We start from the raw sequence: 27,694 nt of genomic DNA, 5'->3' as shown, positions 1-27,694 counted from the left end.
TTCCAATTGAGTTAATTATGCATATGAGTCCTATGAGTTCTCATTTTGAATGCATAAAAGGCAAGGCACCTTGATTAATGAAATGTATATTGATAGGAAAAAGGTGAGATGCTTAACTACTTGGAAGACGTGGTGGGCAGCTGTGCTACCATAAGGCAAGAAATCAAGATTAAGAAAGTTCGGTCCATATGAGTTTGAATTTGTCGTAAACTTTGGTTTTAACAAATTCACATGGATAGGAACAAATACACCGTTTAAATCTAAGTGTCATAAGACTTCCTCCTTCATGAAAATGATTGTGAGGAAATGCTTTCACTAAGAAAGATTTTAAGAAGATAGTGATTGTAAAATTGCATTCTCGAATTTGATTATGGTTACGGTATCCCTTTCCATAATTTGAATTGTGAGGTTTGGCAATTAGTCTTAATTGTTGAGACACACATATGAACTATCTAAAGGCAAAGGTGTATAAGTTCAAGAATCCTTGATAAAAGATTATCAAAGCATTAAGTATTAGAAACATGGACTTAAGAAATTCAATAGGTATTGTTTTCTGAAAGTTAAGATGTTTATGAATACATGTCAAAGCTAGTGGGAGCATAAGTGTTATGTTTTACAATTGTCATCATGATAGTGGGAGCATAAATGTTATGATTGTATGATTATTAAGGCACGTATTGCAAAGTTGGCAATATTAATTATAGAAAACAAGAGTTAAACCTTGCAAAGTAGTAAGGGTTATAAAGTTGTTTTGCTATAATTAAGGGAGAGAATATTATGCTTCATTTCAAATCTAAAGGATTAGGTTGTGGAATGTTAATAAATTTAGTCAAAGGTACATTGTGTGTTCTTAAAATTTCGATTATGATTACAACATTCCTCTTCAAAATTCGAATTTTGAGGACATAGCAAATAAAACATTATGCGTCGTGTCTCATACGCTTCGGGTATAGGATCGATTGCAAATGCTTTAATGTTTGACCATTCTAAAATTTTCCGAATGTCTAGCGCATTTAGAGGGAAAAAGGACTAGAATAGGTTTTGACTAAAATAATTAAACAACTATCAAAGGACAATCCAAAGTTCGACGAGGATTGGTTGCTTGTGAGTAGTTGGAAGCTTGGTATTGAATGGACCATATCGATATTATTACAAATAGAAAATATTCTATTAAGAATGATTTGTCATGAGGAAAATATGGAAGCATGTTCATATTAGGAAGTAAATATAGAAAATCTATGTCTAGATTAGAAACTTTTATGCAAAAGGATGTTCGAAGGAATGTACTTTGAGAGAGAGACATCATATCTAAGGAATTGTCTTGTAACAATCTCCGATAGAGGACTTTGTAATATCATTGGCAATAGTCTTTGTGACTTTGGTGCAGTGACATTATGAGAGGATCGTTGCATAAAGTGTTAGAATCTAGCATATTCTATAAGTAGCAAGAATTTGATATTCTTATACTTATGAAAAAGGATTTGGAGTTGTAAAATGAGAATGATTGGAAATGTGTTCAATTTGTCTAATTCACAAAAGTAAGAACCATAGGTAAACATTGTGTGCATGCTAGGAGCATGGGACAAGTGCTGGAATTCAAGTAAGAAGTTGATTACCGAAACAACAAATAATGAGTTATCAATATGGTGATAAATAAAAGACGTTTTATTTATACTCAAAGGTTTGAGGCCATATGTGATTAGTATTATTCTTGTGTTTCACATTTGCATGTTTTGACTTCCAGAATAATTGAGTTTATTAAGAATAATCGAATTATTCGAACGGGCCACAGTTGCTCATATGTTGGAAGTAGATATGAATGAAGATTGTCATGAATTGGTGTGTGGATTGTCTAGAAAAGTATTAGACATAAGAAAATATTTGCTGCAACGTTCATGAGTGCTTGCGAATATGATTTGAGCATTGGATTAAACCCACACTCACTTGGATCACTCCATGAATTATATCACGAGTGATTGGTGAGATGATAACATCTTATATTCTTGAAACTGAGATGTGTGAGTTGTATCTCGCTAATCGGTTGCACATTGATAATATCTAAACGCACTAGTAACTTGGCGTTATAAAACATATTGTTGTGTGTGATTTGGTTAGTAAGTGCAAGCAAGCATTGTATCAAAGTTTATCCGTTCCTTTTATTCAAAGAATAAAAGCGATATCTTTTGGGCCCCTTGATGGTTTAGTGATGACAAACGTAAATGCTCGGTCGGGCTAGGGCTAATTTGATTTGTTCAATTAGTCTGTCGTCATAAAATGGAAATCGAGATATAGTACAAAGAGAATGATTTGAAATCATATCTCATATGATATCTAGAATGGAGGAATATATGATCCTTTATCTAAGGACACCCGTATCTGATGGGATCAGAGTTAACAGCGACTTTGGAAAGCTACGATTGCAGATCAGGATCTGAAGTCATACGCAGAATAGTTGTTAGACTTATCCAAGTGGGAGACAGTTGGATTACTGTCTAAGTCCATAACTATTTTGGTATGTACTTGACCCGATGGTGCATGGTCCTTTTGGGTTGCCTTCACCAAAGCAACTTGATTGGAGAAATAAATTAAGAGAGAGAGGATATTATGATTTATTAATATGTTATAAGAATAATATATTAAAGGATAAATCATATTTGTTTAATTAATATTGGTCAATAATTAATTAGGAATTAATTTTGTGATCAAGTGTAATTAATTAAACTAGAGGGGCTGATTTGTAATTATGTGATAGTTACAAAATAAGGTAAGGATTATCTTATTATTAGGGTGAACGAATTTGAGGTGATAAGGCCTTAGAATTCGACTATGATAAGGATTCAAGGATTATCTTATGGGTTGCTTTGTGGATAAGCAACTAGATAAGGATAATGACTGAAACCCTATCTCTACACCTATATAAACACCCCTTGGCTCATGAATTCGTGTATCCCTTCCCAAGGAGTCCTAAGGACGAATTCTAACCTCTCTCCTCTCTCTTCATACCTTCTCCATTTGCTCTTGGTGTTTGTAAGCCATTAGAGGAGTGACACTTGTGACTCTAAGCATTCCAAAGTCATCACAAGGAGATTTGGGATTCTTATTGCTACATAACAATCAAGGTATGATCTTAAATGTAATTACATATTAATATGATTACTTGAATGCTAGAATTAGGGTTTATAGTCTTGGATTCAAAGCATGTACAATAGAGAAACCTAGATCCGAGCATTAGGGTTTGTATGAGCACATAGGATGTCTTATGACCAAAACCCATCACTAATATCAATAACTGTGTTTAGCAAATAGTTCGAATTACGAATTTAGCTTTCAAACTAAGCATAGATTTCTTGATAAAATGTTCTAATCTAAACTATGTTTCATAATCTACGAATAACTTATACTAATTTTCAATTATAACTAATTCGAATACGAACACGAATACTAAACTATAACTAGGAATAGAACGAATAACACATCTATAATTAGGAACAGAATGGATAACGAAACTATAATTAGGAACAGAACGAATACGAATACGAATACGAATACGAATGGTATTAGGAGTAGGATTAGGGATAGGAATACAACTACAAATACGAATAAGAATACGAATACGGATGTGAATACGAATACGAATACGTATAGTGATAGGAGTAGGAATAGGGAAATGAATGCGACTACGAATACGAAGACGAACACAAATAAGTACAAGAATATGTTTAAGAATAAGAATACGAATATGAAGATATGTATCTAATTATATTTCGAGATAATACCATTAGGATATCGGAATACCTAGTTAATACAATAGGTACGAATGGAAATAAATCAGTATATCGAAATTCAATAACTAAAATTTTCTTTTAGGAAAGTACGGGACTTTCCTAGGGAAACATTACTTAACTAAAAAGGAGTAATAAATTAGATATCTATATATCTTTCACTGTTAGTAATACACAATTAGGAAAGTATGGGACTTTCCTGGGATCATTGTCAAACGTAACCAGAACCGTGTAACGTAACAATCAACCAACCTTCTCTTATAAGAAAATATGGGATTTTCTTGGATAACTTTTCGGTAAACTAAAGGAAACTCGTACATTTTCAAAAAGCAAACACCTTATGAACTCACCAACTTTATGTTGATTTTCAAAATGCTTGTATTCTCAGGTCAACATTAGACAGGTACCTAGCGATCCTTTTGGAGAAGACCGAGCGTACAGAAGACTCGTCTCTACTTTTGTTTATATATACTATGTATTACGAATGTACAACTTTACTTTTGAACAAATGTAAACTTTGATATGTAATGTAATGGTTGTTTACTTTGCTTACTATGTACATTAGATTTAGTACTCAACTTGGAGTCAACCCCGGAAACGTTTCCGCCTTTGGTTTTCAGGGTGTGACACCTTTCAACATAAGATGGCGTAATTAGCACAAACGTATTAAAATGTTTGGTTACAAAATTAATGGTTTCAATAAATGTTAAAAGTATGCTTTACGTTTTAAATGAAATCACAATAAATAATATACGACTAATTATATTGAACTTAAAATTCAATTTCGGGAAGAAACCGATGTTCATAATGTACATAAAGTAAAATTGTGCATATATTTATTGTTTAACATGCCCTTAAGTTAAAATCTATAAGTCAAATAATGCTTAACGATAAGTATTCTATTTTATGAAAGTTTTGTTCGAATGTTTTTAGTTGATTATTGGATTACTTGATTATTAGATTAATCACACTCTAGTGTTTTTATATTAACATATTGTGGTACACTGATTGCGACTTTGTAATTTAAGTATATTTGGATTCATTTTACTATTTTAAGTCAATGTGAGTTTCAAAACACGCCCAAACATGGTATGGATGATTAAATCTCAAGAATTAAATTTGTTGGTAAATATCCATTGATTTTCCATCAATAATTACAAGAATCACGTACACCTAATAATAATATATTTGTGAATTTGGTATAAGTTTAAAAAGTATTGGTGGATATATCAACTTACCAAACTCAACTATGGGTAATGTAACAACTGTGTCAGGCATAAGTTGCATGCTACTCCATCATGACTAACACGAAGAAACCTTAGACTTCTCATCCGATACAACATAGCTCACTATAAATGCTCTATGTTCCTCAACAAACAAAAAGGGGGAACAAAAAAGTGGAAAAAAATGAAACAATTGTAATGGTGTTCTACTATTAATCATTTTGCATGAAATGAACATCTAATACAATAAAAATATGCATGTTTTCTAAGTAATGCACAAGCATATTTCACAACTCTCAACAACACAACCATTTTTTCTATGATTTTGTGAACTATAACTTGCATCCAACCACCTAGTTCTAACCATATAAGGACCTTGGTTAAGCCATTTCAATGGCCCCACAGTAGTCTTTTGCTTATGCGGTATCCCACCATCAACCACTTGCAACATCATGTATTTCCTTCTTGACTCCGGATAGATAATGTAGCATCCGCACTTAGGGCCTAAAACTTTTAGATGTTAGGTTTTCTATGTATCAAAAACACTTAAACTAGGTAGTGAAAAAATAAATTATGATATACCTAAGTGTACATGCAACCTATGGATATATGCCTTCGCGCTTGAGCTCTCGTGCTCGTGACCTTGTTTACATGGAAATGACTCAAACTGGAATCCCTCTCTTGGTTCATAACCAGTAAAGCCAAAAGTGCATAATTAAAACATAACTAGGAGGAGTTAAACTATTAATGAACTCCTCCACAAGAAGGGAGAAAGAAGACGTGAAGCTTCAAGCCAAGAATAAGCATGTATTATGGCTTTGGATATCTTCCACTGTTTTTGTTGGTTTAAATGTTGAATCCCGTAACTATAATTTGAATATAGTTGAACTGATTGTAGCATAGTTTTTTTTGGGTTGCCCTCATAACTAGCAACTGGACGACATGATTTTTGGAGAGAAAGATGTTGATTTATTATATAATTAATAAATTAAAATAATAAATTTATTAATATATTATGAGAGCAATATATTAATTAGAAATAGTTATATGTAATTAATATTTAATCATAAATTAATTAAAATTAAAAGAATTAATTAAAAGTCTAGGGTCTAATGTGCAATTGTTCAATAGTTGAACAAGAGGCTCCACAACCTTCTTTGAGACGGTTTGATGGTTTCAATAAGGATATTCTAGGGTTTTTATAAATATAAATAAGGAAATAAGGAGTTGGATAATTAACAATTTGAAATATTATTATTATCTTAAGATTTGGGTTATTTAGGGCATCCTTGTTGGACAATAAAAGGGCCCTCATCCCGAAGGATTTTGGCCACTCATATCTTTAGACATATAACCAAAATTCTTATTTGCCCCTCTCCTCTCTCCATATTCATCCTGTTGCTAGTGTTGGGTGTGAACCACTAGAGGTACGATATTAGTGGTGCTTTTTCTCAAGGATTCAACAACACAAAGATCTTTGTTATTTGTCAACAACAATGAAGGTGTGTTTCTCATAGCCCTAATCATATTTTCGAAAATATGTTAGGTAAGCTAGTGTTTCTTATCTGATGTTGAAAGTTGTATATTTAATTAGAGAAAACATAGATCTTATTCTAGGGTTGCATGCACACTTGATTTTTTTATTTGTTTTGCATAAAACCCATCAGTTTTATCATTCCACCCATATGGGATGAGATATCCCCAAAATGAAATTCCTTTGAATTCTAATAGGAATACCATCCACCATAGGTTCTATAGTATTCCTGATTAATAAACTATTGATAAATTGCTATTCATCCCTTTAAATAATTAGACTATTAATTATTCGCATAATATTTTCAAATTAGTTTATAATTAATTATTAAACCATAATACGTAATAAATCAATTACCCCTTTGTTGATTCTACTTGATTTGAGTATTGAAGGCAACTCAAGAGAACCTTCCTATTATTAGAGATATCAACAGTAGTTAATGACCTTGGAGACTCTTTCCATCAACTATAGATGACGATGTTTTTTCCAAAAGTAATACTTGCGACACAATTTTGAATCACATTGCTCCAACCAAGGCAAACATCTTAAGAAAACATCTTAAGTTGCATGTTAGGCTTCATCATCTATACACTAGATTGAACCTCCTTATAATTAGGATCCCTTTGCAATCATCTATATGCGCCCTCCATGCGGCAAGCAATGAATCTGAGTCAAACTTATTTCTTGACTACCCTAAAGTCATTGAGGTAAATGTGATTTTGCATCATTGGTGGAGGGATATCCCTATTACTAATGTGCCCATCATGTATTTGTTTTTGAGGTTGGACCACCTCTAGTCTGATGGCCTTGTTATGGATAATGTAGATATGGGAAGAAGGTTGTCTTCTGTTGGAAATGTTATGTATAATGTAGATATGGCAACGAGGTCTTCTTCCGTTTGAAAATCCGGAGCAGGAAAGAGTTAGTAGGTGACATTCAAGTATTATATAGCTAGAAAAGATGAATAGTTTTGTTAGTAAATCTGCTTTCTCTATCCTGGCAACCATTGCCACAACCACTTGTAACTCTAGCCTCTCACAAGCTTTTTTTGTTAAAAACAAAAGGTTTAAAAAAACGTCATATAAATAATACCGACTTATATTTTTTGAGACTTATTGAGCATATTCAATGTCCCAGCAGATGTGAAATTTTTTGCCATCAACAAAGGTTGGACTGACATTTTCAAATATGGGAAGTTATTGAAACGCAAATATATTTGAAGTGTTGTTCCTTTATGAAACTTGTGCTTGCATCTCATGAGAATAGATTATGAGTACTTTGAAATATGTTTAATGGATCATGAAGTATTCAGATTCATATGCATACATTCATACACCAACACATACAAATACACAATTCATATATATTCATGCTCAAACAAATAATTTGACAGAGAATAAAACAGGTTTTAAACAAAGATTAATCCACCCTCTAACCAAAGAAAACTACATCCACTACTTTTATCAGCAAAGGAATGCATAAGATTGACCAGTAGATGTTTTGTACTTAGGATTTTTTAATAGATCAAAGTACTCGATGTATCCAGATATAAAGTTCAAGTTGGCCTCTGTTATGTTTACTGTTTTCACGGTTTATCTAATACACTTAATGTAATAGGTATGGTCCGGATTTATTGACTGAAGAAATTGGCATCTGTAATGCACACATGAGGCTGGTAGATGATATCACCCAAGCAAATTCAGCCTGAAATGAAACATTAACCCATAAAACATTATCAGTCCACAATAGAGGTGACAATTACAAACTGCACATATAAAAATTAATCATATTAACTGTAGGTTGGACAACTTACAGGGGAGCCTTCCTTTCGTCTTTTACCTCATCTTCTACGGATTCGTCTCAACCAGCCACTTCATCCTATTTATTATAATGAACATTAGTTAACTTTTTTGGTTTGCCACACAAAAAAAAACTTACTGAAAAACCTACGGATTCAAAAATTAAAATTAATAAAACTAAAGACTGTCAGATCTTTTTTGTTTTAAAAAGATCTAATACTCGATCACCAAGTATCAGTATCTTTCTGGATATTTACGGAAAAAGCATGTAAAGAACTACAGATCAGATCTGCAACACGATCTCCATAATCTCCTAACAGTATTCAATAAGAATTGAAGTAGATGTCAGCTTTAAACTACTGAAATTAACGTTACTAGATATAGCATAAATTGGAAAGTTGAGCAGAAAAATTGATTGGAATCCAAACATTTACATAAGAAAACGTTATATAAATTTACCTTCTCAAGCTAGGGGCCTCGGACAAATCAACAAAACCAACTCTTGAAATGTTATGAACACCTAACTGATAGTAATCTGATTCTACTAGTCTGACAACAGGATACACATCAAAGTATAGTGAGAGTGACAGTCGAACAACATAAGATTCGAAACACCAAAGTATATATGGCGGATCTTTACTAATTTTTAGATCTATGTGCATGATGAAGGAAAAAAAATCGACACATAAAACTGTTGGTGATTATCAGGAGTCGTTAACTTAATGAAAACAATGCATGATTTTCATATATGTAAGAAACGATTGGTGATCTAGATTGACAGCGGCTGCGAAATCGTATTGAAATGAAACTGAACATATCGTGTATATATATAGTGTGGGCCTAACCGTAACCCTGATCTCTAGATCTAGCGTCGGTGATTTTTATCAAGCTCCCCTACTATTGTACATATCTTCAAATAAAACCCTAAGGTTACCCAAAATGACACTTTGATTGTTTGATGAATAAAGTGTTACTTGATTTTTTATATGTAATTTTTTAAGAACTCTTACATATAAATGGCCACAACCCACAATACTTGAGTAACTTTTTTTTAACATAAATTTAATCATTTGTAGACTACTCTTAGTTCCACATATGCCTCCGACAAAACCAGAACCGTCGACTTCAAGGAGGGGCAACACCTGATACGGTTAGATTATTATAAGTGTTTTGGTAAATGGCAACATTACACTTGATTTTTTTTTTTTTTCGAAAAACAGTTGATATTTTTCCTTTCTTGTTTAAGTGAGAATATCTTTCATCGTTTGACATTGTAATTATTCGAGGTTGAGTATACGATATTCATGGTCTATCCTTTCAACATAAGATGGCGTAACTAGCACAAACGTATTAAAATGTTTGGTTACAAAATTAATGGTTTCAATAAATTTTAAAAGTATGCTTTACGTTTTAAATGAAATCACAATAAATAATATACGACTAACTATATTGAACTTAAAATTAAATTTCGGGAAGAAACCAATATTCATAATGTACATAAAGTAAAATCGTGCATGTATTTATCATTTAACATGACCTTAAGTTCAAATCTATAAGTCAAATAATGCTTAACAATAAGTATTCTGTTTTATGAATGTATTGTTCGAATGTTATTTAGTTGATTATTGGATTACCTGATTATTAGATTAATCACACCCTGGTGTTTTTATATTAGCACATTGCGGTACATTGATTGCGACTTTGTAATTTAAGTATATTTGGATTCCTTTTACTATTTTAAGTCAACGTGAGTTTCACAACACATTCAAAGATGCTATGGACGATTAAATCTCAAGAATTAAATTTGTTGGTAAATATCCATTGGTTTTCGATCAATAATTGCAAGAATCGTGTACACCTGATAATAATATATTTGTGAATTTGGTATAAGTTTAAAAACTAATGGTGGATATATCAACTAACGAAACTCAACAATGGGCAATGTAATAACTGTGTCAGGCATATGTTGCATGCTACTCCACCATGACTAACACGGAGAAACCCTAGATTTCTCATCCGTTACAACATACCTTACTATAAATGCTCTACGTTCCTCAACAAACAATAAGGGGGAACAAAAAAAAGTGGCAAAAAATGAAACAATTGTAAGCGTGTTCTACTATTAATCATTTTGCATGAAATGAACATCTAATAGAATAAAAATATGCATGTTTTCTTTGCAATGGAGAAGCATATTTCATAACTCAACAACACAACCATTTTTTCTATGATTTTGAGAACCATAACTTGCATCCAACCACCTAATTCTAACCATATATGGGCCTTGATTAAGCCGTTTCAATGGCCCCACAATACTCATTTGCTTCCTCGGTATCCCACCATCAAACACTTGCAACATCATGGATGTCCTTCTTGATTCCGGATGGATAATGTAGTGATAGTTTTGTTTACTTCTTTTTATAGTTTATTTTAGCATATTTCATTCATAATTTCCATGCATATTTTCCTTTTTGTTATTTTATGACTATTTCGGGTACTTTCGAATCTTGTGAGCATAATTGCAGGTTTTCGGGTCTAGCGGAGCGGGAGTGTTCGGGACGTATGGGAAGCGATCAGATTTGGTAGACAAAAATGATGTTGGGCTTGATGGGTAGTGGAGATGATGCATGCAGTGATCTTGATGATTATTTGAAGGCTTTGAGAGAAATAAACTTTAAATTTTCAAGATGCGGGGGAATATTCAAACGTACGTAGATTATTAATCGGGCGAGTTCACGAGCTTTGGAGGATTTGGAGAGGTCAAACTGGGCTTAAAATGAAGAAAATGGGCTAGGAGGTGATTGGATTCAATCTGGGCTAGTGGGATATGCTTCGGAGGCCCAAAATCTCAAAGAAGCCCATGTCAGGCACCACCCGCGCAACCAACCCGCGCGGCAGCACGCGGGTCGCGCAAGGCTCTGCAGGGGTAATTTCGGAAATCCATTTGGAAGGCTATTTGAGGAAGGTTGGTGCCCATCTTTTAAAGACTCTTAGACATCCGATTTTTATAGATTCTCTCTAGAGTTTTGAAGACTTTTGAAGGCCAAGAACCCTTGAAGAGCATTATTTTTTTACCTCTTGATTCTTGTTTAATGTTTGGTACAATTTTCTCTAACTTTGTTTCTTTGGGTTTAGCCATGCTTGGCTAAGCTAATCTTGGTTGACTTTTGGTTAATCCTTTGAACTTTTGTTGAATGTTGAAGAATCCATGAAGATGTTCTTGAATCTTTATGGGAATGTTTTGTGTTTTAACATCTTATCATTACTTGTATGTTTTAGCTCATGAGTTTAAATCTGTTTGTGGTGATTAGTTGACTAATTTCTTGATTAAGTAAAGGATCCTCAAATTAGCAAGCAACAAATGATTTTTGTGTTGTTTTTGCTTCACACAATCATAAAAACATTTCCTCTAATATGGTGGTGAAAGCATTTGACCCCTCTTGGATTTGGTGACTTTTTGGTTCTTAATGCTAGTTGACTTTCACTAATTACATGCTATTTGGAATTAGTGACATTAACTATGGAAATTGTTATGAGCTTCTCTAGCCATTTCAACAATTAAGAAAAGTCTAGGTAATCTCAAGCTCCTTGGATTACTATAGCCAAATTAAGGATTTAAATCAAAGTATTGCACCATTAGATTCTAATGATATGTTCATCAAAAGTCAAAGTGAGGAAACTTTAAGTCAACCTTCTCTCCCTTATTGATTTTACATCAAACTCTTATTTTTTTGCATTTGTCTATTTAAATCATAGTTAATTCTAGTTTGTTTCAAGTGTTTCAAAACACCAAAACCACCCATTTTATATTTATTGTCATTTTACAAGTATTTTTACAAAGAGATTTTTTCATAGAGTTATAAATTGAACCAATCTCCGTGGATTCGATCCCTTTACCACTATACACTATTTTAGTGTGTAATATTTAGGGTTATTATTTGTGTTGGCCTCGACAACCACCAAATTTTTGGCGCCATTGCCGGGGATTGGTTTTGATTTAATCAGTTTGTTTCTCTATGCCTACATCTCATTGTGCAGGTACTCTAATTTAAAACCCGGAAATTAAAAAAAAGTATAATTTGGAAATGAACACTCCTTGCACTGAAGACCAACTTTCTGAGCTAGCTCAGTTAGTTATGATGATAGAAAGTGACCAAAGTGTGCAGTCCACACCTCTTCTTTGCGATTTTTGTGCCCAAAATGGACATCATTCCGACACGTGTCCATATTTACAAGGAGAATGGGAAGAAGTGCAAGATAGGGGAAGCTACTACCGGTCAAACCAATGGAGTTATGATAAGCCTCAACATGATCAATGGTGGGACAACAACCAAGTGTGGGAAAATAACCATTACCAAAATCCATACCAAACATGGGGAAATAACCAATACCAACCAACTCCACTGTTCCTAGAACCCTATCCTTACCCTCATCAACAAACTGAAACGCCAAGCATGTCCTTAGAGGACATTGTGAAAAGCATTGCCACTTCTACCCAAATTTTCCAAGAAACAACTCAAGCTAGCCTCAAAAGCTTAGAGCAACAAATAACACAAATTGCTCAATCATTGAGTATAGTAGAAGCTCAACACAAATTACCATCTGAAGAGAGCCCATGTCATAACGCATGTTGCATTCCTTTGAAAGATGAGAAAACTTTTGATGGCTCAAGAGTGTTATATGAAGAAGAGGAAGAAGAAGTAGAAGTGGAAGAAGTTGTCAAAGAGGAAGAAGAAATTGAGAATGTTGTCAATGAAACTATAAACGAAGTAATAAGGGTTAACGAAAGAGAGATTGAGCCACCCACTACCAATGAGAAACTAACTCTAGTGGTAGAACAACCACTAGATCTGGAAACGATAAATCTGTCGGACCCTTCAAAGGATACCTATCCCGAGAAAGAAGACGCCCAACCGGTCACCTACTCAACCACCATGTCAAAGAGGGAAGAGTTGGTCACCTTACTAAACAAGTACAAGAAAGAATATGGTTGGATGATTGCTATTATCAAAGGTCTGAGTCCGGTATGGTTCTCCCGTAAAAAGAAAGTCAAATACAAGAAAAGAGTCCCAATGGAGGTGCGGAAATTAAAAAATGTCGACACGGGGAAAATTTACAAGGTTAATGGACATCGATTGAAGCCATTCAATAAATTTTTTGATTCAAATGTCCAAGATGTTGTCCATTTGGACGCCCCAAAGTGTTACAGTGAAGTTTGGAGGCGTCTTGCCAAAGACGTTAAAGAAGGGCATTTTTGGAAAGCATTGTGTTTTCGTGTTTTTAATTTGAATAAATGAGTTTAGAAGATATTTTTGGGATTCAAAAGCGTTGTTTTTGAAGAAATCAAGAGTTTGTAGGTGTTTGGGGCCTTCCAAATCAAGAACGGGTGAAAAACGAAGAAAAATGAAGCAAAAATGAAGATCAGGATCAGGGGGTTGCGCGACCCGCGTGCTGTTGCGCGGCCAGGTGTGATGAAGCGACATTGGCCCAAGACTTAACTGCAAGGTCTGCACGACCCGCGTGCTACATTGCGTGACCCGCGCACTGTGCTGGGCAATTTGGGCTATTTTTGGCTATTATTTGACCAGGTGTTGACCAAAGGTTTTAATGAGTTGACCTTTTGACTTTTCTTGACCAACATTGACCGAAATTGACCCTTTTTGACCCATAGATTAAAATGTTCAACTTCCCTTCTTCTTCATTTAATCATCTTGACCTCCCACTCCATTCCTCTCATATAACCTTCCAGCACCCACCTCACCAGAAAATTCAAGATTAGCGGAGTTCTATCGGTCGTAATTTCAAGAAACCACCGCCACAGACATCTCCTGTCATCCAATCCTCAGATTTAGGTCATTTTTGCCCTTACCTTAAGCATTGAGGACAATGCTTGTTCTTAAGCTTGGGGTGAGGCATTTCCCTTATCTTTTACTTTTTCATGCATTTTTAATTAGGTTGCATAACATTTTACTTTTAAGCTAATTTTCATTCATTTTTTTTAATTCCAAAAAGATTTTATTTTCTTCTTTTTCACCTTTTATATTTTTGCATAACATTTAGCTTAGGGCATTAACATTCATGCATTTTTGTTGTCTGTTTATTCTCATCTCCTTGGATGCCATAGAACAGGTTCATAGTTATTGTATCATTATTGGTCCAGGATCTTGTTGCTATCTCACCCATCGAACCGGGACCATTAGCTGCAGTTTGGGACCTCATACTTGGGATCAGATGCTGGTAGCTTAAAGGGGTAAGTGATCATGGACAGGTAGTTTTCATGAAGAATTATGCATATAATACTAATGACTGTAGGATATACTATAGCAATGGATGTCTTAGCCTTGCGGTCACTACCGCCGAGAGGATCACACTTGATCATGTTTGAACCGTTAGGATGAAGCACTAGTGCTTGTCCCCGAGTAGAATCCATATCCAGTCTTTTTACATCACCACATCTTTTTGCGATTTTCTTAGGATTTTAGAGAAGTCTTTTAGTCCGCATGTGGACAATTTCGTTATTTTTGAAAAAAAAAATATATTCACAAATTGGAAGAGGAGCTTACATTATATCTTTATACTCCACACATGGTCATTTTCTCGCTTAGACCATTCGGATTATATTACTACCCTTTCGGTTCCACTTACACACTTTAGGAACCAAATGTTGAGTCAAAGGGTTGTTATTACATTACCTTCAAGTATGGTAACATCTTAAAAAATAATATTAATAATAATAAATAAAAAAAATAAAAAAAATAAAAAAAATAATAATAAAAATAAAAAAAATTAATAAAAATAAATGGTGTGCAGACAAATTCCCAGCTACAGAAATCTGAGAAGGGTGACCGGTTCAATTATTGAATTAAATTTTCTAACATTTTGGTCACCCGGCGTTTGATATTCATTTATTTAGGTATGTTTTATTGTATATAGATCGAGTTGTTTTTCGCAAATTGGTGATGTTAGGGAGACTGTCGAGTCGGATACTACGGGAGGTTTGGGCCAACACCAAGTGAATCGATTCCTACAACGGTGCCCGAGCGATTAAACCTAGTTACACATGAGAGAAACCGACAAATGTGAGATCAGAGTGTACACTTAAAGAAAAGCTCCACCTGAGCCCATCCAGCTGTTTTCCCCCTACTACAGATATTCTTCATTGTATGCATGTTCCATTGAGGCTGCGACTGCTCATCCCTCCTTACCCACCTAAAGGAGTTGTCCTGGTTGTAGTTTATGGTACCAGTGTCATCGGATGAAAAATTCGTAAGGTAATAGCAAGATCAATTCTGACCATGTTGACTAACAGTGATCAGGTTCTGCGGCTCTACCCATTCTTTTTATTTTCTCTAGGATAGTTCATCCCAAGTTCATTTTAGTCTTGTCTTACTTGAGGACAAGTAAGGTTTAAGCTTGGGGTGATTTGATAATTAGTGTTGTTTACTTCTTTTTATAGTTTATTTTAGCATATTTCATTCATAATTTCCATGCATATTTTCCTTTTTGTTATTTTATGGCTATTTCAGGTAGTTTCGAATATTGTGAGCATAATTGCAGGTTTTCGGGTCTAGCGGAGTGGGAGTGTTCGGGACGTATGGGAGGCGATGAGATTTGGTAGACAAAAATGATGTTGGGCTTGATGGGTAGTGGAGATGATGCATGGAGTGATCTTGATGATTATTTGAAGGCTTGGAGAGAAATAAACTTTAAATTTGCAAGATGCGGGGGAATATTCAAGCGTACGTAGATTATTAATCGGGAGAGTTCACGAGCTTTGGAGGATTTGGAGAGGTCAAATTGGGCTTAAAATCAAGAAAAACTTGAAGAAAATGGGCTAGGAGGTGATTGGATTCGATCTGGGCTAGTGGGATATGCTTCGGAGGCCCAAAATCTCAAAGAAGCCCATGTCAGGCACCATCCGCGCAACCAACCCGCGCAGCAGCACGCGGGTCGCGCAAGGCTCTGCAGGGGTAATTTTGGAAATCCATTTGGAAGGCTATTTGAGGAAGGTTGGTGCCCATCTTTTAAAGACTCTTAGACATCCGATTTTTAGAGATTCTCTCTGGAGTTTTGAAGACTTTTGAAGGCCAAGAACCCTTGAAGAGCATTATTTTTTTACCTCTTGATTCTTGCTTAATGTTTGGTACAATTTTCTCTAACTTTGTTTCTTTGGGTTTAGCCATGCTTGGCTAAGCTAATCTTGGTTAACTTTTGGTTAATCCTTTGAACTTTTGTTGAATGTTGAAGAATCCATGAACATGTTCTTGAATCTTTATGGGAATGTTTTGTGTTTTAACATCTTATCATTACTTGTATGTTTTAGCTCATGAGTTTAAATCTGTTTGTGGTGATTAGTTGACTAATTTCTTGATTAAGTAAAGGATCCTCAAATTAGCAAGCAACAAATGATTTTTGTGTTGTTTTTGCTTCACACAATCATAAAAACATTTCCTCCAATATGGTGGTGAAAGCATTTGACCCCTCTTGGATTTGGTGACTTTTTGGTTCTTAATGCTAGTTGACTTTCACTAATTACATGCTATTTGGAATTAGTGACTTTAACTATGGAAATTGTTATGAGCTTCTCTAGCCATTTCAACAATTAAGAAAAGTCTAGGTAATCTCAAGCTCCCTGGATTACTATAGCCAAATTAAGGATTTAAATCAAAGTATTGCACCATTAGATTCTAATGATATGTTCATCAAAAGTCAAAGTGAGGAAACTTTAAGTCAACCATCTCTCCCTTATTGATTTTACATCAAACTCTTATTTTTGTTGCATTTGTCTATTTAAATCATAGTTAATTCTAGTTTGTTTCAAGTGTTTCAAAACACCAAAACCCCCCATTTTATATTTATTGTCATTTTACAAGTATTGTTACAAAGAGATTTTTTCATAGAGTTATATAAATTGAACCAATCTCCGTGGATTCGATCCCTTTACCACTATACACTATTTTAGTGTGTAATATTTAGGGTTATTATTTGTGTTAGCCTTAACAACCACCATGTAGCATCCGCACTTATGGCCTAAAAGTTTTCGATCTAAGGTTTTCTATGTATCAAAAACACTTAAACTAGGTAGTGAAAAAATAACTTATGATATACCTACGTGTACATGCAACCTATGGATGTATGTCTTCGTGCTTGAGCTCTCGTGCTCGTGACCTTGTTTACATGAAAATGACTGAAACCGGAATCCCTCTCTTGGTTCATAACCAGTAAGCTCAAAAGTGAATAATTAAAATATAAGTAGGAGGGGTTAAACTCTTAATGAACTCCTCTACAAGAAGGGAGAAAGAAGATGTGAAATTTAAAGCCAAGAATAAGCAAGGATTATGGCTTTGGATATATTCCACTGTTTTTGTTGGATTAAGTGTCTAATTCCATAACTATAATTTGTATATAGTTGAACTGATTGTAGCATAGTCTTTTTGGGTTGCCCTCATAACTAGCAATTGGACGACATGACTTTTGGAGAGAGAGAGAGAGGTTAATTTATCATATAATTAATAAATTGAAATAAATAATTTATTAATATGTTGTGAGAACAATATATTAATTAGAAATAGTTATATATAATTAATATTTAATCAGAAATTTATTAAAATTTAAAGAATTAATTAAAAGTCTAGGGTCTAATGTGCAATTGTTCAATAGTTGAACAAGAGGCTCGAGAACCTTCTTGGAGAGGTTTGACGGTTTCAATAAGGATATTCTAGGGTTTCTATAAATATAAATAAGGAGTTGGATAGTTAACCATTTGAAATATTATTATTATCTTAAGATTTGGGTTATCTAGGGCATCCTTGTTGGACAATAAAAGGGCCCTCATCCCGAAGGATTTTGGCCACACATATCTTTAGACATATAACCAAAATTCTTATATGCCCCTCTCCTGTTTCCATATTTATTTTGTTGCTAGTGTTAGGTGTGAACCAGTAGAGACACAATATTTGTGGTGCTTTCTCTCAAGTCATCAAGAACACATAATTCTTTGTTATTTGTCAACAACAATCAAGGTATGTTTATCTTAGCCCTAATCATATTTTCGAAAATATGTTACGTACGCTAGTGTTTCTTATTTGATGTTGAAAGTTGTATATTTAATTATAGAAAACATAGATCTTATTCTAGGGTTGCATGCACACTTAATTTTTTTTTTTTGTTTTGCATAAAACCGATAGGTTTTATCATTCCACCCTGATGTGATGAGATATCCCCAAAATGAAATTCCTTTTAATTCTAATACGAATACTATCCACCATAGGTTCTATAGTATTCCCGATTAATAAGCTATTGATAAATTGCTATTCAACCCTTAAATTAATTAGACTATTGATTAATTCTCATAATATTTTCAAATTACTTTATAATTAGTTATTAAATCATAATACGTAATAAATCAATTCCCCTTTTGTTGATTCTACTTGATTTGAGTATTGAAGGCAACTCAAGAGAACCTTCCTATTATTATAGATATCAACAGTAGTTAATGATCTTGGAGATACTTTGCATCAGTCTACCACTTTGACAGGACATCTACTATAGATGACGATGTTTTGTCAAAAAGTAATACTTGCAGCACTATTTGGAATCACATTGCTCCAACCAAGGAAATCATCTTAAGAAAACATCTTAATTTGCATGTTAGGCTTGGTCATCTATACACTAGATTGAACCTCCTTAGAATTAGGATCCCTTTGCAATCATCTATATGCGCCCTCCGTGCAGCAAGCAATGAATTTGAGTCACACTTATTTCTTGACTACCTTAAAGTCATTGAGGTAAATGTGATTTTGGGTCATTGGTGGAGGGATATCCCTATTACAGGTGTGCCCATCATGTATTTGTTTTTGAAGTTGGACCACCTCTACTCTGATGGCCCTGTTATGGATATTGTAGATATGGGAAGAAGGTTGTCTTCTGTTGGAAATGTTATGGATAATGTAGATATGGCAATGAGGTTGTTTTCCTTTTGAAATTCAAGAGCAACAAAGAGTTAGTAGGTGATCCAAGTATTATATAGCTAGAAATGATGAATAGTTTTGTTAGTAAATCTGCTCTCTCAATCCTGGCAGATGTGAAATTTTTTGCCATCAACAAAGGTTGGACTGACATTTTCAAATACGGGAAGGTATTGAAACGCTAATACATTTGAAGTGTTGTTCCTTTATGAAACGTGTGCTTGCATCTCATGAGAATAGATTATGAGTAATGTGAAATATGTTTAATGGATCATGAAGTATTCAGATTCATATGCATACATTCATACACCAACACATACAAATACACATTTCATATATATTTATACTCATACAAATAACTCGAGAGAAAATAAAACAGGTTTTAAACAAAGATTAATCCACCCTGTAAACAAAGAAAACTACATCCGCTACTTTTATCAGCAAAGGAATGTATAAGATTGACCGGTAGATGTTTTGTACTAAGGATTTTTTAATAGATCGAAGTACTGGATGTATATATACAGTTCAAGTTGGCCTCTGTTATAACAAAAGTTCATGTTTAATGTTTTCACGGTTTATCTAATACACTAAACATAAGAGGCCTATACAGTTAATGTAATCCATATGGTCCGGATTTATTGACTGAATTAATTGGCATCTGTGATGCATACATGTGGCTGGTAGAGGATATCACCCAAGCAAATTCAGCCTGAAATGAAACATTAACCCATAAAACTTTGAGTCCACAATAGAGGTGACAATTACAAACTGCACATATTAAAAATTAATCATAATAACTGTAGGTTGGGCAACTTACAGGGGAGCCTTCCTTTCGTCTTTTATCTCATCTTCTAAGGATTCGTCTCAGCCAACCACTTCATCCTATTTATTATAGTGAACATTGGTTAACTTTTTTGGTTTGCCACACAAAAAAAAAAAACTTATTGAAAAACCTATGGATGCAAAAATTAAAATTAATAAAACTAAAGACTCTGTCAGATCTTTTTTGCTTTAAAAAGATCTAATACTGGATCACCAAGTATCAGTATCTTTCTTGATATTTACGGAAAAAGCATGTAAAGAACTAAAGATCAGATCTGCAACACGGTCTCCATAATCTCCAAACAGTATTCAATAAGAATTGAAGTAGATGTCAGCTTTAGACTAATGAAATTAACGTTACTAGATATAGCATAAATTGTAAAGTTGAGCAGAAAAATTGATTGGAATCCAAACATTTACATAAGAAAACGTTATACAAATTTACCTTCTCAAGCTAGGGGCCTCGGACAATCCAACAAAACCAACCCTTGAAATGTTATGAACACCTAACTGATAACGATCTGATTCTACTTGGCTGACAACAGCATACAGATCAATGTATAGTGTGAGTGACAGTCGAACAGCATAATCTTCGAAACACCAAAGTATATATGGCGGATCTTTACTAATTTTTAGATCTATGTGCATGATGAAGGAAAAAAAAATCGACACATAAAACTCTTGGTGATTATCATAAGTCGATAACTTAATGGAAACAATGCATGATTTTCATATATGTAAGAAACCATTGGTGATCAAGATTGACAGCGGCTGCGAAATCGTATTGAAATGAAACTTAACATATCGTATATATATATAGTGTGGGCGTAACCCTAACCCTGATCTCTAGATCTAGCGTTGGTGATTTTTATCAAGCTCCCTTACTATTGTACATATCTTCAAATAGAACCCTAAGGTTACCCAAAATGACACTTTGATTGCTTGATGAATAACGTGTTACTTGATTTTTTATATGTAATTTTTTAAGAACTCTTATATATCAATGGCCACAGCCCACAATACTTGAGTAACTTTTTTAAACATAAATTTAATCATTTGTAGACTACTCTTAGTTCCACATATGCCTCCAACAAAACCAAAACCGTCGACTTCAAGGAGGGGCAACACTTGATACGGTTAGATTATTATAACTGTTTTGGTAAATGGCAGCAATATTCTTTTTTTTTTTTTTTAGGAAAAACAGTTGATACATTTTTCTTTCTTGTTTAAGTGAGAATATCTTTCATAGTTTGACATTGTAGTTATTCTAGGTTGACCATACGGTATTCATGGTTTAGCCTTTCAACATAAGATGGCGTAATTAGCACAAACGTATTAAAATGTTTGGTTACAAAATTAATGGTTTCAATAAATGTTAAAAGTATGATTTACTTGTTAAATGAAATCACAATAAATAATATACGGCTAATTATATTGAACTTAAAATTAAATTTCGGGACGAAACCGATGTTCATAATGTACATAAAGTAAAATCGTGCATGTATTTATCGTTTAACATGCCCTTGAGTTCAACTCTATAAGTCAAATAATGCTTAACAATAAGTATTTTGTTTTATGAAAGTCTTGTTCGAATGTTTATTTAGTTGAATATTGGATTACCTGATTATTAGATTAATCACACCCTGGTGTTTTTATATTAGCACATTGTGGTACATTGATTGGGACTTTGTAATTTATGTATATTTGGATTCCTATTACTATTTTAAGTCAATGTGAGTTTCACAACACGTTCAAACATGCTATGGACGATTAAATCTCAAGAATTAAATTTGTTGGTAAATATCCATTGATTTTCGATAAATAATTGCAAGAATCACGTACACCTGATAATAATATATTTGTGAATTTGTTATAAGTTTAAAAACTAATGGTGGATATATCAACTTACCAAACTCAACTATGGGCAATGTAATAACTGTGTCAGGCATATGTTGCATGCTACTCCACCGTGACTAACATGAAGAAACCCTAGATTTCTCATCCGATACAACATACCTTACTGTAAATGCTCTACGTTCCTCAACAAACAATAAGGGGGAACAAAAAAGTGGTAAAAAATGAAACAATTGTAAGGGTGTTCTACTATTAATCATTTTACATGAAATGGACATCTAATAGAATAGAAATATGCATGTTTTCTAAGCAATGGACAAGCATATTTCACAACTCAACAACACAACAATTTTTCTATGATTTTGAGAACTATAACTTGCATCCAACCACCTAATTCTAACCATATAAGGGCCTTGGTTAAGCTGTTTCAATGGCCCCACGATAGTCTTTTGCTTCTCGGTATCCCACCATCAAACACTTGCAACATCATGTATGTCTTTCTTGATTCCGGATGGATAATGTAGCATCCGCACTTAGGGCCTAAAACTTTTAGATGTTAGGTTTTCTATGTATCAAAAACACATAAACTAGGTAGTGAAAAAATAAATTATGATATACCTAAGTGTACATGCAACCTACGGATGTATGCCTTCGTGCTTAAGCTCTCGTGCTCGTGTCCTTCTTTACATGAAAATGACTCAAACCGGAATCCCTCTCTTGGTTCATAAGCAGTAAACTCAAAAGTGCATAATCAAAATATAACTAAGAGGAGTTAAACTCTTAATGAATTCCTCCACAAAAAAGGAGAAAGAAGAAGTGAAGCTTCAAGCCAAGAATAAGCAAGGATTATGGCTTTTGATATCTTCCACTGTTTTTGTTGGATTAAGTGTCGAATCCCATAACTATAATTTGTATATACTTGAACTGATTGTAGCATAGTTTTTTTTGGTTGTCCTCATAACTAGCAACTGGACGACATGACTTTTGGAGAGAGAGAGAGAGAGGTTGATTTATTATATAATTAATCAATTGAAATAAATAATTTATTAATATGCTGTGAGAACAATATATTAATTACAAATAGTTATATATAATTAATATTTAATCAAAAATTAATAAAAATTAAAAGAATTAATTAAAAGTGTAGGGTCTAATGTCCAATTGTTCAATAGTTGAACAAGAGGCTCCAGAACCTTCTTGGAGAAGGTTCGACGGTTTCAATAAGGATATTCTAGGGTTTCTATAAATATAAATAAGGTGTTGGATAATTACAAATAGTTGAACAAGAGGCTCCAGCATCCTTGTTGGACAATAAAAGGGCCCTCATCCCGAAGGATTTTCGCCACTCATATCTTTAGACATATAACTAAAATTCTTATATGCCCCTCTCCTTTCTCCATATTCATCTTGTTGCTAGTGTTGGGTGTGAACCACTAGAGGCACGATATTTGTGGTGCTTTCTCTCAAGGCTTCAACAACACAAAGTCCTTTGTTATTTGATGTTGAAAATTGTATATTTAATTAGAGAAAACATAGATCTTATTCTAGGGTTGCATGCACACTTATTTTTTTTTTATTTTTTTTTTGTTTTGCGTAAAACCGATCAGTTTTATCAGTCCACCCTTATGTGATGAGATATCCCCATAATGAAATTGCTTTTAATTCTAATACGAATACTATCCACCATAGGTTCGATGGTATTCCCGATTAATAAGCTATTGATAAATTGCTATTCAACCCTTAAATTAATTAGACTATTAATTAATTCTCATAATATTTTCAAATTACTTTATAATTAGTTATTAAACCATAATACGTAATAAATCAATTCCCTTTTTGTTGATTCTACTTGATTTGAGTATTGAAGGCAACTCAAGAGAACCTTCCTATTATTATAGATATCAACAGTAGTTAATGTAGATATGGGAAAAAGGTTGTCTTCTGTTGGAAATGTTATGGATAATGTAGATATGGCAATGGGGTTGTCTTCCATTTGAAATTCAAGAGCAGCAAAGAGTTAGTAGGTGATCCAAGTATTATATTGCTAGAAATGATGAATAATTTTGTTAGTAAATATGATCTCTCAATCCTGGCAGATGTGAAATTTTTTGCCATCAACAAAGGTTGGACTGACATTTTCAAATACGGGAAGGTATTGAAACGCTAATACATTTGAAGTGTTGTTCCTTTATGAAACGTGTGCTTGCATCTCAGGAGAATAGATTATGAGTAATGTGAAATATGTTTAATGGATCATGAAGTATTCAGATTCATATGCATACTTTCATACACCAACACATACAAATACACATTTCATATATATTTATACTCATACAAATAACTTGCCAGAAAATAAAACAGGTTTTAAACAAAGATTAATCCACCCTGTAACTAAAGAAAACCAGATCCGATACTTTTATCAGCAAAGGAACGTATAAAAAAACGATTGGTGATCAAGATTGATAGCGACTGCGAAATCGTATTGAAATGAAACTTAACATATCGTATATATATAATGTGGGCGTAACCCTAACCCTGATCTCTAGATCTAGCGTTGGTGATTTTTATCAAGCTCCCCTACTATTGTACATATCTTCAAATAAAACCCTAAGGTTACGCAAAATGACACTCTGATTGCTTGATGAATAAAGTGTTACTTGATTTTTTATATGTAATTTTTTAAGAACTCTTATATATAAATGGCCACAACCCACAATACTTGAGTACCTTTTTTTAACATAAATTTAATCATTTGTAGACTACTCTTAGTTCCACATATGCCTCCAACAAGTTCAGAACCGTCGACTTCAAGGGGGGGGGGGGGGGGGGGGGAAACACCTGATACGGTTAGATTATTATAAGTGTTTTGCTAAATGGCAACAATACTCTTGTTTTTTTTTTGGAAAAAAAGTTGATACATTTTTCTTTCTTGTTTAAGTGAGAATATCTTTCATCATTTGACTTTGTAATTATTCGAGGTTGAGTATACAATATTCATGGTCTATCCTTTCAACATAAGATGGCGTAATTAGCACAAACTTATTAAAATGTTTGGTTACAAAATTAATGGTTTCAATAAATGTTAAAAGTATGATTTACTATTTTAAGTCAATGTGAGTTTCACAACACGTTCAAACATGCTATGGACGATTAAATCTCAAGAATTATATTTTTTGGTAAATATCCATTGATTTTCGATAAATAATTGCAAGAATCACGTACACCTGATAATAATATATTTGTGAATTTGGTATAAGTTTAAAAACTAATGGTGGATATATCAACTTACCAAACTCTACTATGGGCAATGTAATAACTGTGTCAGGCATATGTTGCATGCTACTTCACCGTGACTAACATGAAGAAACCCTAGATTTCTCATCCGATACAACATACCTTACTGTAAATGCTTTACGTTCCTCAACAAACAATAAGGGGGAACAAAAAAAGTGGTAAAAAATGAAAGAATTGTAAGGGTGTTCTACTATTAATCATTTTGCATGAAATGAACATCTAGAGAATAAAAATATGCATGTTTTCTAAGCAATGGACAAGCATATTAAACAACTCAACAACACAACAATTTTTCGATGATTTTGAGAACTATAACTTGCATCCAACCACCTAATTCTAAACATATAAGGGCCTTGGTTAAGCTGTTTCAATGGCCCCACAATACTATTTTGCTTCTCGGTATCCCACCATCAAACACTTGCAACATCATGTATGTCTTTCTTGATTCCGGATGGATAATGTAGCATCTGCACTTAGGGCCTAAAACTTTTAGATCTAAGGTTTTCTATGTATCAAAAACACTTAAACTAGGTAGTGAAAAAATAACTTATGATATACCTAAATGTACATGCAACCTATGGATGTATGTCTTCGCGCTTGAGCTCTCGTGCTCGTGACCTTGTTTACATGAAAATGACTCAAACCGGAATCCCTCTCTTGGTTCATAACCATTAAACTCAAAAGTGCATAATTAAAATATAACTGGGAGGGGTTAAACTCTTAATGAACTCCTCCACAAGAAGGGAGAAAGAAGACGTGAAACTTAAAGCCAAGAATAAGCAAGGATTATGGCTTTGGATATATTCCACTGTTTTTGCTGGATTAAGTGTCTAATCTCATAACTATAATTTGTATATAACTGAGCTGATTGTAGCATATTCTTTTTGGGTTGCCTTCATAACTAGCAATTGGACGGCATGAATTTTGGAGAGAGAGAGGTTGATTTATTATATAATTAATAAATTGAATAAATAATTTATAAATATGTTACGAGAACAATATATTAATTACAAATAGTTATATATAATTAATATTTAATCAGAAATTAATAAAAATTTAAAGAGTTAATCAAAAGTCTAGGGTCTAATGTGCAATTGTTCAATAGTTGAATAAGAGGTTCCAGAACCTTCTTGGAGAAGGTTTGACGGTTTCATTAAGGATATTCTAGGGTTTCTATAATTATAAATAAGGAGTTGGATAATTACCAATTTGAAATATTATTATTATCTTAAGATTTGGGTTATCTAGGGCATCCTTGTTGGATAATAAAAGGGCCTTCATCCCTAAGGATTTTGGTCACTCATATCTTTAGACAAATAACCAAAATTCTTATATTCCCCTCTCTTCTCTCCATATTCATCTTGTTGCTAGTGTTAGGTGTGAACCACTAGAGGCACGATATTTGTGGTGCTTTCTCTCAAAGCTTCAACAACACAAGGATCTTTGTTATTTGTCAACAACAATCAAGGTATTTTTCTCTTAACCCTAATCATATTTTCGAAAATTTGTTAGGTATGCTAGTGTTTCTTATTTGATGTTAAAAGTTGTATATTTAATTAAAGAAAACATAGATCTCATTCTATGATTGCATGCACACTTAATTTTATTATTTGTTATGCATAAAACCCATCAATTTTATCCTTCCACCCATATGGGATAAGATATCCCCAAAATGAAATTCCTTTTAATTCTAATGGGAATACCATCCACCATAGGTTCTATAGTATTCCTGATTAATAAATTATCGATAAATTGCTATTTAACCCTTTAATTAATTAGACTATTAATTAATTCCCATGATATTTTCTAATTAGTTTATAATTAATTATTAAACCATAATAACTAATAAATCAATTCCACTTTTATTGATTCTACTTGATTTGAGTATTGAAGGCAACTCAAGAGGACCTTACTATAATTAGAGATATCAACAGTAGTGAATGACCTTGAAGATACTTTCCAAGAGTCTACCACTTTGACAGGTCATCAACTATAGATGACCATTTTTTGTCAAAAAGTAGTACTTGCAACACTATTTGGAATCACATTGCTCCAACCAAAGCAAACATCTTAATTTGCATGTTAGGCTTGGTCATCTATACACTAGATTGAACCACCTTAGAATTAGGATCCCTTTGCAATCATCTATATACACGCTCCTTGCGACAAGCAATGAATCTGAGTCACACTTATTTCTTAACTATCCTAAATTCATTGAGGTAAATGTGATTTTGCGTCATTGGTGGAGGGATATCCCTATTACCAGTGTGCCCATCATGTATTTGTTTTTGAGGTTGGACCACTTCTAATCTGATGGCCTTTTTATGGATGATGCAGATATGGGAAGAAGGTTGTCCTCCATTGGAAATGTTATGGATAATGTATATATGGGAACGAGGTTGTATTCCGTTTGAGATTC

General features: G+C 33.6%; 2 long non-coding RNA genes across 2 annotated transcripts; both read right to left on the bottom strand.

Annotated features, from left to right (window-relative positions):
* Window positions 1-7,935: 7,935 nt before the first annotated feature.
* Window positions 7,936-9,119, bottom strand: LOC144998481 (uncharacterized). The gene is made up of 3 exons (XR_013660342.1): window positions 8,798-9,119; window positions 8,353-8,417; window positions 7,936-8,243 (listed from the first exon to the last, which is right to left on the bottom strand). It is a non-coding gene; the product is annotated as an uncharacterized LOC144998481 (long non-coding RNA).
* Window positions 9,120-19,700: 10,581 nt separating this feature from the next.
* On the bottom strand, window positions 19,701-20,929 carry LOC144997883 (uncharacterized). The gene is made up of 3 exons (XR_013660001.1): window positions 20,573-20,929; window positions 20,123-20,187; window positions 19,701-20,014 (listed from the first exon to the last, which is right to left on the bottom strand). It is a non-coding gene; the product is annotated as an uncharacterized LOC144997883 (long non-coding RNA).
* Window positions 20,930-27,694: the final 6,765 nt, after the last annotated feature.

Source organism: Lactuca saligna, chromosome 5, assembly GCF_052625555.1.
Source record: "Lactuca saligna cultivar CGN05327 chromosome 5, ASM5262555v1, whole genome shotgun sequence".
NCBI classification, from domain to species: domain Eukaryota; kingdom Viridiplantae; phylum Streptophyta; class Magnoliopsida; order Asterales; family Asteraceae; genus Lactuca; species Lactuca saligna.
This window is presented reverse-complemented; position numbering and strand designations above follow the sequence as displayed.